Raw genomic sequence first — 17,279 nt, 5'->3', positions numbered from 1 at the left:
TTGCTCTGTGGCTACAAAATCATAAAGTCAGGAACTTGAATAAAAGAACTGTCTAATGAGAACCAGTTACCTCCAGGACTTCTATAGAACAACTAACCATCGGAAACCCTTCTGAACATGGCGTCCAACTCAACGTGTACGTAGAGTAGTTTTAAAAAGTACTTGCCTATCTTTTGTACACGATTTTTGTATATATTTTTGTTTTCCAAAATGAAATGATTGCTTGCACCTCTCTATATGAAGAGAGGCTGCGTTATATTTTCAGCTTGAAATCGCATTTTTTTTTTTTTTTTAATCGTTATATGCATAATAGGCTTTACCTTGAGAAGTAAACATTCTTCTCTTACAAAAGAAGCTGCAGTTTGAATAAATGGAATCTAAGTAAATTTGATAAAAAAAAGAAAAAAAAAAAAAAGAAAGAAAAGAGAAACTGATTGCAAGTGATGTTTTTTTGTTCATGGCCTTCATAAAAAGAAGGCCTATCCTTTTAATCTTGTTTTCTAGGTTGGTTTGAATGAATTTTTTTTTTTTATCAAAAAAATTTTTTTACATACAGGACATGGTCTTCCCAAATGGTCACCCACTGAGTACCGGCTTGTCTCAATGTTGCTTCGTAGATATGTTTTTGTATACAACTGATTTGTAGATAATTTGAATTTGAAGAGATTTTTTTTTTTTTTTGTTAAATACAGCATCTGGTCACTCATTTAATACTGGCCTGACTCACCATTGCTTAACTTTGGTGATACCTGTTTTTAAATACCAATCGCTATCCCTCATCTTCTCCCAGGTCATAGTTCATCTTCAGCAATGTGAGAAATAATAAGTTCTGAAATTTTTACGACAAGTGGATTGATATTTTCGATTCATCTTGAATATTCTCACAAAGATACTATGAATACAATTAATTTAAGACTTTTAGCCAATCATGACAGATGAAACGAGAACAATCTACCTTTTTTGAATTAAATAAGAGTTCAGATCACAAAAAACGTCCATCTAACTACAACCACCGTCAACGATTTTCCTCACTATCTGTGCCTAAATCAAGATGCAAATTTCATGAACAAAGCTTCTTTTCTAGAATCGTTCATCTGTGGAACTTTGTCCCACTTGCCTGCTTTCCAGTTGACTACAACAGGGTTGTCTTCAAATCCAATGTGAACAAGTTTTTGTTAGGTGACCCCTTAAATAATCAAATTCTACCCAATTTCAATCACTAATGATCACAATGCTGTAGTCTCAGTGACCACCTTACACTCATTAACCCCTATTCTTAAGTGGCCTTCAGGCCTTGATAAGTGATGATTCCCCTGACCGCCTCCAGTTCAGAAAGATGCATCAGAAGAAGATCTGAGATTACATCGGCCCAAATGTGAGAATAGCATCCAAGATGAGAATAGTATCTAAATAATATGCCAATAATGTGAAAATTGATACAGACTCAAATTAGGCCTACCCCTAACAGTTAATAGCATTAAACTTGTTTTTGTTTTTTTTTTAAATAAAAAAATAAAATAAATAAAAACTAAGGAAACAGAACATTAGAAAAAAAAGAAAAGAGAGAAAGGGTGTAATAATATGAATAAAAAACAAAAAATTGGGAAAAAAAGAAAAAGAAAAAACAAATACAGTTTATTTTATGCTTTTTTTTTTTTTTTTTTTTATTTTGCCTGTCACAATCGAGAAAAGGAAGAGAAAAAAAAACATCCAGGAAAAGCTTCTTTCAACATGTTAGTAAGAATTAAGAATTAAAAAAAAATTTAAAAAAAGATGTAAAAAAGGAAAACAATTGGAAGAGGAGGGGGGGGGTCTTTAAATGTCCAAGCACCTTAGATCATCGTTTATAAAATTTTCAGACAATATTTTAAATTTTGTGAGGGAGAATTTAAAAAAAAAAAAAAAAAAAAAAAATTTTTTTTTTTCTTTTGGAAAATGTTTTCTTATTTTCATTGGAACTTTTGTCTTTGATGTTTTCCATTTTCTAAGTTCAATACGGAAAAGTGAATGCCCGATTATTTGCGCAAATTTCTGTCAAGAAATTCTTAAGATTTGCAAACCTAAATACAGGGATATAAATTTTTTTTTTTTTTTTACTGCGACAAATGATCCGTTTTAGGGATCTCAATGCAACTATTTTTTAGAGATTAAAAAAAAAAAAAAAAAAAAAAAATGGAATTGTGAATAATAATTATTTCATTTTATCTCTAAAAGATAGCCAAGAATTTTTTTTTTTGTTTTTTTTTTTTTTAATAATTTTAAATAGACTATTTGCTAAAAATGAAAAAAGCAATTATATGTTACAATGTACAAGAATTAGAAAATAAAGGACCTTTTGGTTGTGGAAAGAGTACCTAAATTGGTAAAAGCTTACTTTAGGGCACTAAACTCCATATTTCCAAAAAAACTCAACATGGAGGCATTAACATCAATTTTGTAAAAGTCTATTATGCTGCAACAAAACCGGAAACAGAATCAGTATAACCTGAAGAAAAAAAAAATCTTTAAACTATTAATCCTAAGGCAACAATACCATGCCTACAGCATTCAACCTGGGCAGGTTGAACTGGCTTGCTCTGAAGGAGGAAGTGTCAAAAGAATATTAAATTCACAAGCAGTTCCGAATCACATGTATATCCAGATTATAGGAGATCTGAACGTTTTTTGCAGTTCTTGCAGGGAGGTGTCGACATCTTTCTACATAAAGTGCCTGATATCCCCAAATGGTTACCCGTTTGGTACTGATCAGGCTTAATATTGATGAAGTTAGTTGTTGGGTTAAAGAACACTAATTGTACTGCTTCACATTCGTTTTTGTTGTGACATGATAGACTTTTATCTAGCTAATGTCAACATCACCATATTGAATTTTTCTGTTTTTAATAATATCAAATTTAGAACCTTAAGATAAAGACTCACCCTTACATTATCAGAATTAAACTAGTGGCGACATCTCTTGGCAAAAAAAAAAAAAAAAAAAAAAAAAAAAATTTTTTTTTTTTTCTATGAACTGAAGTAACCAGATTATGATTTTCATTAAATAAGTTTTTAGTTTACAAATAAATAAAATATAAGTTATTTGAGCATAAATAAAGCAAGAAGATTTAAAAAAAAGAAATGAATAAGTAAAGGGGAGGTAACTGATGTTTTCTCAGGAGAAAGCAATAAATAATGTGTTAGATTTTAAATAATGAGAAATAAGTTCAGCGATGAAAGAAAAAATTATATAATTAAATAAATCTGACCAGAAATTTCAAAGCTTTTAGTGACACGGATAAATACGATTTTTAATCTGGTTATAAAAATGTCCGACAGAATTTTAACCAAGAGATGTTAAGATTAATATAAATTTATATTCTCTGAAGTTCTATAGTTGACTACTAGGATCAAAGCATAGTATGCTTCGATTTTACACTTAATCATTTTTTTCTTCTCTGGCAGTGAAGGAAAAATCATTTTGGGCGGATGCAATTTTAAATTGTCCTAATCCAGAGTGCTCCTTTGAGTGGGAGCTGGATTTTATGGTGCCTAACTGCCCTTGTGGGTAGCACAATAGAGGTTACTGTTTGAATACTGGGATTTTATTTAATTCCACCGGATCTATTTTTAGGATGATTATATATATGTATATTGTTTTGTTTTTGTTTTTTTAAATTATGCCGCTGAGAAATTTGTATCCTAATAGGAACACTATTTCAATTGACCAGATTTAGACGATATTTGTTTGCAATTTTCAAATGTTAATTTATGCAAATTAAGAAAAAAATTGTCTTACTTTTGTTATCAGTCTAATCTTCATAAAGACTGACTAAGAAAAAAAGCATAAAAATAAAAAACATAAAACAAAGAAAAAGGAAAAAAAAAAAAAAAAAAATTTTTTTTTAAATACAATAAAAAAAAAAAACTTTCTCCAAAAATCTTGCAAACAAATAACATCCTTCATTTTGTGTTTGATCAATTGTAAAAAACTTTGCAAGATAGAAATTCACGCCAAAGATGATCTTTGTGTTTTATGAAAAAAATTTTTAAAGCAAAGTTCAATTTGGAATTGAAAGGTCTTTTATGGAATATATTCAATCCCCCCACCCCCAGCTTTTCAAAATGATGCCCCCATCAATATTCATCTAAATATTTGCGGCTTGAAAAGCTTGAATATGAGTTGGAAGCCGCTTCTGCATGTACGAAACATGTCAACCAAACAGTGCAGCATTATAAACCCGACTGCAAAAGGCACCCTAGGTTAATGGCAAGGATGCTTTTCATATGAAACTATAGCCGACCTAGGAATTATCATCATCTGATAGGAGCTCCATTGGAGCAGTTTTTACCTGATGGCAGCTCCATCGGAGCCACCGTCATTGTTTTCTGGCAGCAGCAGTAATGGTCTGTATTAATAATAATTCTGATGAGGCCTTTTGAGAAGATTCCATTCTTAATATCCATATGTCCAATTGTTGGACAGTATATATCCACCAGCTTTGTTTTTTATAAAGAAACAAATGCCTATTTTTTTTTTTTGGGGGGGGGGGGGGGTAATTGAAAACAAAAAAAAAAAAATTTTTTTTTTTTGTTTTTTGTATAGCAGGAAGTAGGTAAGGGTTAAAATTAATACCTTTTCCTTACTAAGTGGATTTGAATTTGGCATGTCAATTCAATAATGTGACAATCGTTCTCTACCCCCTGTGTCCCAGAATGATTTATAAGGAAAGTGGGAGAGGGAGCGGTGAGTGACAAAGGGAAGAGATAAATACCTAGGATCCAGCCCTAGATTCAGAAGTGTCAATCTTACCCATTTTTATCGCCCCCACCCCTCTACAATCTACCCTCCCCAAGCTCCTTTAAGATTTTTTTTTTTTTTAATACCAGGGTTGGAAAACTACAATAATGATCACATTTAAAAATAGGGGAAAAAAAAAAAAAAAAAAAAAAAATTTCTAAAGCAGTTTTTCAGACACAGTCTGTTTTAAAATTTTTAATTTTTTCTTTCAAATGTTTTCAATTTGTTAAGAAAAATATGTCAGTGTTAAAGATTGCTTTTGCATTTTTTTTTTTTTTTAATTGCGGTTATAAATCATATATTGTTATTAATCATTTTTACATAAAGGAAAATGGAAAATATCCAGAGTCATCAGAAGGCAGTGGGAGATGGAAAGGATAAAATATTTTAGAAAGATCACTTTCAATATCTACTTTTAGCTTTTTCCATAAAATCTATCTTTGGAATGCATTCACTAATCAAATAGAAAGTTTGTTTATAATATATATATATATATATATATATATATATATATAATGTTTATTCTCTGATGAAAAAAAAGTATCTTTGAAAAAAGATGGGTTCAAGATTTTTTTTTTATAATAATTCCTACAGGCATAATTATTTGAGTTTTTGATGGAATAATAAATATTGTAATTTCCATAATCAATTTTGTTTTAAATTGCTCTATCTAGTATATCGATAATATTTATTTTTGTAATATATATATATTTTTTAGGGAGAAATAATTAACCAGAATGCTCAATTACCGCTATAAGAGTTCAACATATTTATTAAAAGGCAAAACACCAATGAAAATATTGGTTTGTTCATAATATTTAATCAGTAGCTATTTTTTTTTATATTATAAGGGCGACATGAAAGCTCCAATCATTTTAAAAAAAAAAAAAAAATCATTGGTGGTCTATTTTTCCAGTATATTTAATGTAAGATATATATATATATATATATATATATATTAGTGAAAGTACACATAACATGCATAGTAAGCATGTAAAAACAAAAAAGCAAATAAAATACAAAATATTTAAATTTTTTTTTTTGTTATTTTAAAATGGTCAAGATTTAAAATGAAAAATTTTCAAAATAAAAAAAAATCAAACTCCAAAGACAAAAGAATAGGGAAAGAAAAAGTGAGTGGGGGGGGGAGTCAGTTCCAAATTGCATTCACCAAGACTGAGAATTGTGAAGCAACTTAGTGACAACATATTACAAAAAAAAAAAAAAAAAAAAAAAAAAAAAAAAAAAAAAAAAAAAAAAAAAAAAACTTATATGGGCAAAAAAGAAAAATGATCTTCCTTTATAATTTGGGTCTGCATTTAAAAAACAAAACAAATGCCTCTTCAAGATTTGACATGACAAAATTTGACAGCTTTCCTTTGATATATATATATATGTATGTATATATATACATTTTTTTTTTTTTTTTACACACTTTTATATGCAAAAAAGACTAATTAGCAATTGGTCACAGCCTTTTTTTTTTTTAAATGACGATCATCATCATCATAATCATTGCTCCAAAAAGGCTTTTAATGTTTTCTTTGTTTTTAATTCTTCATACTAACTCCTCCCCTCACCCCTTATAAGGGGGTGGGGGTTACAACCATTTGCCCCTTCCCACTTTTGGGGAGGGGCAAGACAATCATTTGTACTCTTTCAGAAGTCATTAAGCAGTCTCTACCCTCCCTCAGCTGAAATGGTGTGGCAGGGAAATATGGAGTTGTGAGGATAGGTTCAAGTAAGAGGTCAGTCAGTTGGTTAGGGTCAAAGGTGATTGAAGGACAAAGGAGGTGGGGGTAGACGAATATGGTCAGAAAAGGGGGGGGGTCATCTCAGGTTGTGAAAAAGTATAAATTTTTTTTTCTCCAAAATATTAAAATCTTTAGGCATTTAGCAATATAGCCAACAAAACGAAGTTGTCAAAAAATGTTACCAAAGGCAACTTACTCTTCTACCTACCTGGATAAGTTCTTAGTTTAACTTATTTTAAAGCGTTTATTTACTTCGAAACAAGTAGTGATGAGTCAAGTTAAAACAAGACAGCCATCAGTAGCCGTCGCATGTCAGTCATTTTGTTTTTGTTCTTATGTAATCAGGTAGGTAGAAGAGTATCTTGCCTTTGGTAACATTTATTTGTTATATATTTGTTATGTTACTTTTTCGTTTGGTTGGCTATACTACAAAATGACAAAATCTTTATATAAGAAAAATTCATTTTGGTTTATCATAATCAAATGTCAGCAGATGAAACTTCTTATTAAAAATATTTAGAAGCACAGAATCACTTCAGACATGGAATTTTTTTTTTCAAGGTTTCTAACCATAAACAAGGGAGAGCATCATTCTATTCTCGTATGCAAAAACAATTTGATCGTGTAAATTAACTAGCACGCCTGTGTGTGTTTCGTTATTAAGAATAAAACTATTTGGAGGGGGGCTAACCTAATATATTCCGAAAATTCATGTGGCCATTTTAATATTATTTGTGTTATTTATGTAAATGAAATCGATTGTGATTATCATGTCACACATATACAAAAAAAAAAAAAAAAAAAAAAAAAAAAAAAAATTAAAAATAAATAAAAATATTTAAAAACAAAATGAAATATAAATAAAAGACGATTGTAAAAAATATTTTAAAAAAATGGGGGGGGGGGGTTGTCGATCAATTTACAACATATTAACGCTTTGAATTATTGAATGACTAGGCAGTTAAAAAGATTCCTCAAACACAAGTTAATAGCCAGAAGAGATGGGGGGGGGGTTTAATAATATTGCATAGTAAATGAAAGTGAGAAATGTTGACTCAATTTAAACCAATAACATAATCCATGTCCATGATCCCACTTGTATAAAATACAAACATTAACTTTCGTTCCAGGATTTTTCTGAATAAATTTTGGTCATAAAATGGATGTAAAAAAAAAAAAAAAAAATTTACCCCCCCCCCCCCCAAAAAAACTCTTAAAGACGTTTGTCAACATCAATCATTACCTGTTATCATTAGGGCTATGACAATAACTTATTCTTTTCATTGTTTTGACTCTCGAGTATATATCCAACACAGACAATCAACCAGAACCACATCACTCTATATAAAAACGTAATATATCAACAGATACACACTTGAGAGTCAAAACAATGAAAAGAATATGCTGTTGTCCTAGCCCTAATAATAATATATTAAAGGTACGGTTGATCAACATTTAAAACTTTCTTTGTATATATTTTTATCACACATACACACACAAAAAGTATATGCTAAAATATTCCATAATTTTGAGACTGACTTGTTTTGTTTTTTTTTTTTTTTTTTAAAACTTTCCAATTTTTCTAATTAGCTGTTATTTGCAATTAACTCACCATTATGATTTAATTAATAGATAATTTGATTCTGGCATTTATGTTTATTTCTATCATACAATGTTTGGTTCTAGAGTACTTTTTCTTTAAAGCAGTTTTTGCAGATTTTTCCCTAATTTAAAAAAAATATTTTTTTAATTTTTATTTTATTGAAATGGAAAAGAGAAATGGCCAACTTATGTACGACTTCTCCCAGTTTTGAAATCAGAAATTGACAAGTAGTGCTTGTCGAGAAAAAAAAAAAAAAAAAAAAAAACAGTCCCTTATTGGAAGTTTCAATATAAACTTTAAAAAGTATTTGAAAAAGAAAAAAAAAACGTCAAATGATAAAAATGTTTGCTTTGAATATTTATAATATAAAAGAATTTCCAAAAAGTTTGATTTTGTTTAACACAAAATCAAACTATATTATAAATATTCAAAGCAAACATTTTTATCATTTGACTTTTTGGGGGGAAAAAAAACCAAAAAAAAAAACAAAAAACCCTAATCTTTTTATGCCCCTCCCTCCACTCCTCCCCCCAATATAATATGAAGGGTGTTCCAAAAAGTAATGCCTCTTTTTTTTTTTTTTTTTTTTTTTTTTTTTTTTTTTTTAATTCCGCCCGAATGGATTAGGGAGGATTGCAAATTGCATTGTTATGATGACTGAATTTATGCATTCATGACCTAAAAGTTTCATCGCTGTTGCAAATATTAATGGTATGAGACTTTAAGAAAGCAATCTCTGCCATAGATGAGCGTCAGAAACAGAGATGCGTTACTGAATACCTGGCAAAAGGGCATTGAGAATGCTGGTGACTATGTAGAAAAATAAATTTAAGCACAAAAGGTTGCTGGTTTTAATGGTACCATTCCTGTCTTCGTAGCTCTTTAACTTTTTGAGTAAAAAACAAAGAAAATAAGAGGCTTTACTTTTGAAACAACCCTCATAGATAACCGTTTTAAAAATTGGAAGCCATCACAAAGTAGACCGTTTCTCTTTTACAATGTTTTTGGAACGAATGTGTGCTTCTATGTTTCCTTATTTCAATCATTTCTAAACATTTCCGATAAGAAATGTAAACTCATCCAAACATTGAAATCATAAACCATGATCAAACGATAAAAAAAAAAAAAAATGTTTCATTATAAATTTTAAAAATTTGTGTATCAAAACAATTTGAACAGACGGCTTCGAAAAAGACCAAAGATGGTTAAGAGTATGGCTGATAGATTCCAAGCAGACAGCTTCAATAAAATGCTGTTAGTCTATAATATAAATCTAAAATGTCTGAGTGTTCGTATGTCTACTAAAAACATTTGACAGACACGTCGGAACGTGATGAAACCGGTATCATTTCAAACCTCAAACTTTCGGACAACAAATATAAAAAAAATTGGCCAAAAACATTAATTCCTTCACCCTCAATTGGGCAGTTTTCTACAAGGAAGGGAGTCACTTTTTCGCAGATATTTTTGCAATTCGTCACCTATTTTCGATTGACAAGCCTTAATTTTGATGTTCGCCACTTCCGGTTTTGCGATGGACACAATGTCAAAGACGTCATGTTTTTTTTCCACGTTCTTTCCCTCTTTCGCAGTATAGGTTCGAGCCTGCCTACGTTTTAATAGCATACTTTGGGGTAATTGCGCCAAGTCTGGGGGGGGGGGGGGGGGTAATTGCGCCAACTAAAAAAAAAAGTGCTCTTTATATGCATCGTTACCAAAAAAACACTTTTAGCTAGTTGGCGCAATTACCCCAAAGTACGGTATAATCTTATCAGCTCCTTAAGAAAACAATTTTACACAATCTTATTGAATAATCGTACAGAAATAAAATAAATTTTATTAGAATAATATGTAGGTGTCTAAATTTAAGCTTTCAGATTTTTTTTTTTTTTTAATATATATATCTTATTAATTTTAAGTTCATACACCGAGGGATAGAGAGAATAGAAAAGAACTAAATGTATATTTATTTTATTGGGACATAAACTAAAAATGAAAATTTACTTTTTTTTTTTTTTTTTTTTTATTATATAAATTCAAAATGGAGATAATGGAGTCAATTTATTTAAACCTAACCTACTAAGAATCTATTGTTAATAAGCTGTTTTGATTGAAGAGTATATTGTTTTATTTTCATAAATTAAATATATAAAGTGTACATACAATTCTAAATTAAGCTTATGAAATGAAATTTTGTTTTGTTTTATTGAATTAAGTGCATGTGTGTATGCGTGTAAATAAAAAAAAAAAAAAAATAGTTAACCATAGTTAAGGGCAACCCAAAGTTTCCCTTTGCATTATATACTTTTCCAGGATTGCTCCACTTGCTTTGATTCTCATCTCACAAATAAGTGTTTAAGCAAGGTGACATCAAGTACTATTCTTTTAAGTCTTTGGTATGGCCTAAGTAAGGCTTGAACCCTAGCCTCCTGGCTCATTACCAAACACACTTAACATTATGCTAAATATTGACCTACTTTTACTAATCGGTGTTGGTAACCATCATGTGGTTTCTCCTGCTATTAGTATGCGATTCTAAAGCAAAATTAAACTAAAGCAACACTTGAACAAAGCTCATTCATGTAGTTTTTATTTTTTTTATTTTTAATAATCTTATTTATGAAATGGTATTTTTCTTTTTGATCCTTTATTAAAATGGCAACCCACTGTAATGTGATCACCTGTTAATTGTTGTTTATGATAAAAAAGAAAAGAGAAGAAATTATGAAAAACGTATGTTTTATTTCATCTCATTTACTTATTGTTAATAATATTCTCATACAGGGATGATGATTATAGTCAGCTAACGTACTTCCTAACTTCCGGTGTGGCTACTACTGGAAGCAGTAACAAGGCAAATCAGTTTCTTCACTTTTTTTTCTCTCTCATATCTATATCTCCCTCGTGCATGTACTCCTTTTTTTTTTTTTACAATTGCCAATCTTTTTTTTTTTTAAATTTAATAATCATTGTAAAATTTTTTCCGATCTTATTTTAATTAAGAATTATTGAAAACATTTTTCAAAATCTTTTACACCTATTTTGGAAATATTATGTATTGGATACATTTTTTTTGTTTTTTTTATGATGTTTGAAATTTTGTTATTTTGATTTCAATAAATTTATTTTTTTATACTTTCATAAACATATTCATTATATAAATTCAAATAAAAAAAATATTTTTAAAATTAAAAAAAATTTTTTTTAATAATTTCATGAACATATTTCTTATAAAATTTCAAATAATAAAAATTTTATTTTTAAATTTTGTTATTAAAAGTGCAAATAAAGACCAATTGTGTTATTTTTTATCTTTTTATAATTTTGTTAATTTTTATTATATATCTTTTCAATAATGTCCGTTTCTTATATTTTATTTCAATAAATCGCTTCGCAATAGAAATACTGAAGAACAATAAAAGTGAAGGAACTGATTTGTCTTGTAATCACTTCTGGGGTATCAGCCACGCTGGAAGTTAGGAAGTATGTTAGCTTACTATAACCGGGATGATATTATTATCAGGAGACTTTATCGAAAGTAATACTGAAGTTATAACTTATAAATATCGCCATCAATATTACAACTCATATCGCAAGTACCCTAATTGCATAGTTTACAGAATTTAACAAAAAAAAAAAAAAAAAATGTTTGGTCTCATTTCAATATGCACCATTATTTAATTTAGTTTAACAAAATGATTGTTTTTTTTTGCTTATTATTTATTTTTTTTTGCATAGTAAAGTTAGGAAAATATACAATCATATTATCTAATACAATAATGTGTTTGTCTCTGGAGAGAGAAAGAGACACACACACACACATACAGAAAGAGGGCAGAGGGTGAGAAAGAAAGGGCGGAGAGAGAGAGAGAGAGAGAGAGAGAGAGAGAGAGAGAGAGAGAAACATCTTTATGAAAGGAGTTTTTTTGTTTTTTTTTTAATTTTGTTTATTTTAACTACTCAGCAGGATTGTTTTAGTCAGGGACAGGGGACAGGGAGAGGATGAAGGCATCACAACAAATAGAGAAAAGGGGCATCCATCCACCATGACCCACAGCAATTGGAGAGAGGAGGGGGGGGGGCCCAAAAAAACTTTGGAATATGTTTTTTGGAGTTTTCTTTCCCCCCAGGAACTTATATTGGTGCTCTTCAAAAGCCAACAGCAGTTTTTTTTTTTTTTTTTAATCTTTCTTCTTTTCAACCCCATTTTCTTTTTTTACTTCCAGAAGAGAAAAGGTGGGAGGAGGATTTGTCGTATTTCTTTTGAGGTAGGGTAGGAGGAGACATGCTAAGTAAAATCCTCAATCATTTTTATTCCAACACACGTGACCATAAAAACTAATTTTATCACAGACTCTTAAGCAGATCCTAGCAGACGTGTGCCAAAATTTGGTGGAGGAAGCACAGTCTGGAATCTTAATTTGGAAGATACATAATTATATATGTACACGCACACACAATTATATATACACAATGTATCTTTTGATATTATATCTAGCATATAAAACATGGTATTATATACCGATATATATATATCCATATCAGACTACATATGTATATGAAAGATACAAGAAATTGTTAAGGAAAAGCTTGTTTCTTTTACCTTGGCTGCATATTTTAAAAATAATTATCATTTTTTTTTTGTTTTTTCTTTTTCAAAAAAAAAAAAAAGAAAAAAATTATTTCTTTTGAACGGAGAGAGAGGATCAGAAAAGATTTCTGTATTTATTCCCCTACCTCTCTCTCCAACTAGAGAGGGTATTTTTTTTTTTGTGCCTCTGAGTGGGGTTTGTTTTTGTTTTTTTTAAATATGATCTACTACGAAACCTTTAGAAAAAAAAATTTTTTTTTTTTTTTTTTTCAAAATGGCAATACTATTTGAACATACACACACACAAAACCAAAAAAAAAAATTACGGATCAGACCGGATTGTGTACGTGTACTGGAAGAAGAAGTTGGTAGTTAAACATTTTTCTTTTATTGACACGTTTTTGACCATTATCCTCTTCATAATTCTTCTAAGTACATGTTTTGGACACTGTACTCCAGCCTTCTCTAAGTGTCATTTCATAGAATTTCAAGTGGAACCAATATGCTAGACTGTTCTTAGTCTCCCATACCTCTGAATATTTATTATCGGTTAATTTCACTTTTTCATTCTTTAGATTTGAAAAAAAAAAAAAAAAAAAAAACATCATTGAGTTGATTTGTTTTTGTGACAAATAAAATCTCTGGGGAGATTCAATGCAGGAAAAAAAAAAAAAAAAAAAACTTATAAAAATTTCAACGTATACCCTTAATTACGCACAAGTTGCTATTTTTTAATCATAGTTGGAGTGTGGAATTTACGGGTTAATACCTTTCAACAGAATTAGCATGCCAATAAACACACTTGGATCTTGAACAGAAAACAGTCAAATTAAATAAAGGGTTCAGTTAAGAAATTTCCAGAAGGTTAATGACACCTGCTGAAAGAGGCCTGAGAATACAGTGGTCAAAACATTTTAATGAAGAGGATAAAAGTCCAAAATATGTACATTATGTAAAGGACACCTCAACTCAGGAATATCGTCACAGAATAGATTTTTTTTTGTTGTATTTTTCGATTTTTTTGGTATTTTTTCAATTTTTTTTTAGCTTTATATTTAACAAATGGCATGTGTTTTTAGGGTTTTTGGTATTCTTGGTCTGTCTTTAACTTTATCTTTCTCAGAAAATCTGTTTAGACAAACACAACCAGACAGCGAACTTCTCAATTGGAATTTTTTTTTTTTTTTTTTTTTTTAAATTTTTTACTATTTTTTTGTTTAAAAAGATACCCCCTTCTTAAATATAAGAAGGTTTCTTTTATTTATTTATACATTTTTATGCATATATATATAGATATATATATATATATTAAATTTGAATCACCTTGACCACACCCAATTTTCACCATTTTCCACCTCCCTCAGAATTAGATTTTGAAATTAAAATCTAATCATCTGATAAATAACGACAAAGTTTACATACCGCATGACATGTTCATCGTTTGCTTATGTTTTTTTTTCTTTACATTAAGCTGACATCCATCTTTATATATAAAAGATTATACATACATCATATATGTGTGTATTATATATACGCACACACACACACACACAATATAATCATGGTTATGTTCACAATATAAAATCCAGTGAATCCTTAGTCATTTATTAGGCTGCACATTTGCAAACGTGTTTCAATCTAAGCTATAAATTAGCTAAACTTTAAGCAAAGCTAGTCATTATAGAGGTAAAAAAAAATTTTTTTACATCCATCAAGAATGGTTTGGCCTTAAGGAGTTTAGCTAGTTTATACCTTTGATTAAAACATGTCGGCAAATGTGTGGTTATGTTTGTACAAACAAAATGTTTTATTCCAAATATAAATGACTATTTAAATCATTTTTCGAACATACTCCAACTAAAGAGCATATACAAAAGCTATATAGAAGAGTCATAAGGTCCACTCCAACAATGTACGAAAAAAAAAAAAAAAAAGAAAAAAAGTGGAACCCACACAAAATACAAAAGATATATCACTAAAAACATCAATAAACTTATTTTGTATTCGTTTTTAAGTTTAGTTTACGAATATGTTCTTGATTTAAATCCGAATTGTGCATTTTGTGGTAGTTCCATTTTCCATTTATTTCAAATCAGGGGTTTGAACATCAAAGTCAGCGTACTAGTTGGATAGACACTTGACTATATAAATAAATGTGTGTGTGTATGTATGTATATATATATATATATATATATATATATATGTATGTATGAGGATAAAATACACTATGTCATAAAATGAAATATCGTAGATACAAAGTGGGAAAAAAAAAAAAAAAAGATTGTTTAGATCTATGAATGTCTTCAGAGAAAAAAAAAAGACATTTGTAGATGCAAATGAAATTGGTTAAGTTCTTTGTTTTTGTATTTAATTTTTTTTCCATTTTGTCTTTCACACTACAGTGAAATGTAAAGGAGGCTTAAATTTGATTTCTCAGTAACAAGAATCGTCTTATTATTAGAAACGTTCAAAGTTTACATCTTATTGATCAAATTCATGTATATATTATACATACACCTAATATTTGTCAGTATTCTAAACTTTTTACCTCTACCTCCAAAACTGCACCCATATTTTGCTTGCTCTCCTTTATCTTAAAAAAAAAAAAAAAATTCCCTTGTGTTTAGTTCAATATGAACCTATGCATTTTGGTTTCCAGGGATTAAAACAAAATTTTTTGTAAAACGATATCAAACCTGCACTGTACACCATCGGAAAAAATATACTCACTTTTTATAAATTTGCGAAATGCTACCAAAGCATGCATCAATATATCCAGATTTTGCCCAATTATTTCATTGGAGCAAAATTTACAAATGAAGTTAAATATGTTTATTTAAATTGAGACATATTGATTAATTTTGTTTCTATTTGCATCGTGATGTTTGTAGAATGTTACAGAGCGACAGGTTAAAACTCAAAATCTTCATTGATCTCAGTAAGAACATCAACTAAGCTACTCAGAAACTATAAGATACATATGTGTGTGTGAGTGCGTCTCTCTCTCTCTCTATATATATATATATATATGTATATATATACATAAATATGTACGTGTGTGTGTGTGTGCATATATATATAAAGTTATGACAATATATTTATGGCAATTAAACTACAGAGAAGCATCCACCTTTCATTCCCATTAGGAATTGTCAGGCTAAGTGCATGAAATTCATTTTACTGAGTGATTAGGGATCAAATCTGGACAATTGTCTAGCTTACGTGCTATAAATATATTTTCATAATCTTATATACATATATGAGGATTGCGACGTCTTGTCAGACGAATGCCACTCCCTCAGTCACTAAACGTCCATGTGCCTGAAAATGACTTATCAGTCCTATCAGCGACTTGTACACTCTCAAGCAGACATGACGCTGAAGACGGTCATTGGTTTGGATGAAACCAACAGCACTGGAATCTGTATCATCGTGCACTTTCATGTGTTTAAGAAAACCTGCTTTAGACAACAGAGTCCAGTCACACACCTCACGGATCCAAAGATCTCCATGATTGGCCGGCAAGGTTTGGTGTACATGCTCTTTTAAACTTCACTCAGTCTATCTTGGACGCTTCAAACTGCACTGCACCCCTGTTTATCAGTGCCCTCCACTACTTGCGATCATACGTTAGGGACTCCCAACTGTCAACAGAAACATGAAAGCTCACCAGACTCTCCTTGATGCTATCACGTAAACGTTTCTTGGGTTTGTGCTGGGGTCTTCTGCCAAGAAGAAACTCATCACAAAACTGTTTTGGGAGTCTATGTACACATACATATTTATATATATGTAAAAATATACTTACGGTGAGTAAGCTACACACAACCTTTTGTGTTTCATTTACTTGAAGGAATTAGTCAGACTAAATATATAATTATATTAGTTGCTGGAGAAGTGCTCATTATCGGTGATATAGTTAGTCACCATGCGCTATTAATTTCATGTTTCCAAAATTATGTGTGTGCGTAAATTACTTGAGAGAAAAAAAAAATGCCCAATTGCAGATTCTACAAGAGCTTTTATTAAGTATTTTATGATACATTATACATTACACATTCAACATACTGCAGTTTTATAGATCTGCCCATTCTAGGTTTAGAATAGAAACCGGCGTATATGTGAAATCTCTGCATATTCAAAGTTACCATAGAGATGATCTGTCACTAAAGTCCGTTTCTATCTATTCCTGACCTAGCATGATTAGATTGATGTTTGTAGCGAGGAGTTCTTTTTATGGGGTGAGGGTGCTGGCCCCACGCCCAACTTTCCCAGAAGGTACGTGCAGCACCTAGCCTTCCCAAATGGTCACCCATCTGGTACTTGCCAGGCTCAACATTGCTTAACTTTGGTGATCTGGCGAGAACCGGTGTGTCAACGTGATTGTGCCATACATACACACACACATAGTGTGGGTCGAAACGTACTCAATAACTTCAAAATATGCTTTATGAAATAAAGCACATATAAAGAATCAAAATGCTAAAAGTTGATGAAGTGCCATCAAATATGTAAAAAAATTTTTTTTTTTTTTTTAAATGTTTGATAATTTTC

Source organism: Euprymna scolopes, chromosome 28 (genome assembly GCF_053919585.1).
Source record: "Euprymna scolopes isolate OS-2025 chromosome 28, ASM5391958v1, whole genome shotgun sequence".
Lineage (NCBI taxonomy): Eukaryota > Metazoa > Mollusca > Cephalopoda > Sepiida > Sepiolidae > Euprymna > Euprymna scolopes.
This window is presented reverse-complemented; position numbering follows the sequence as displayed.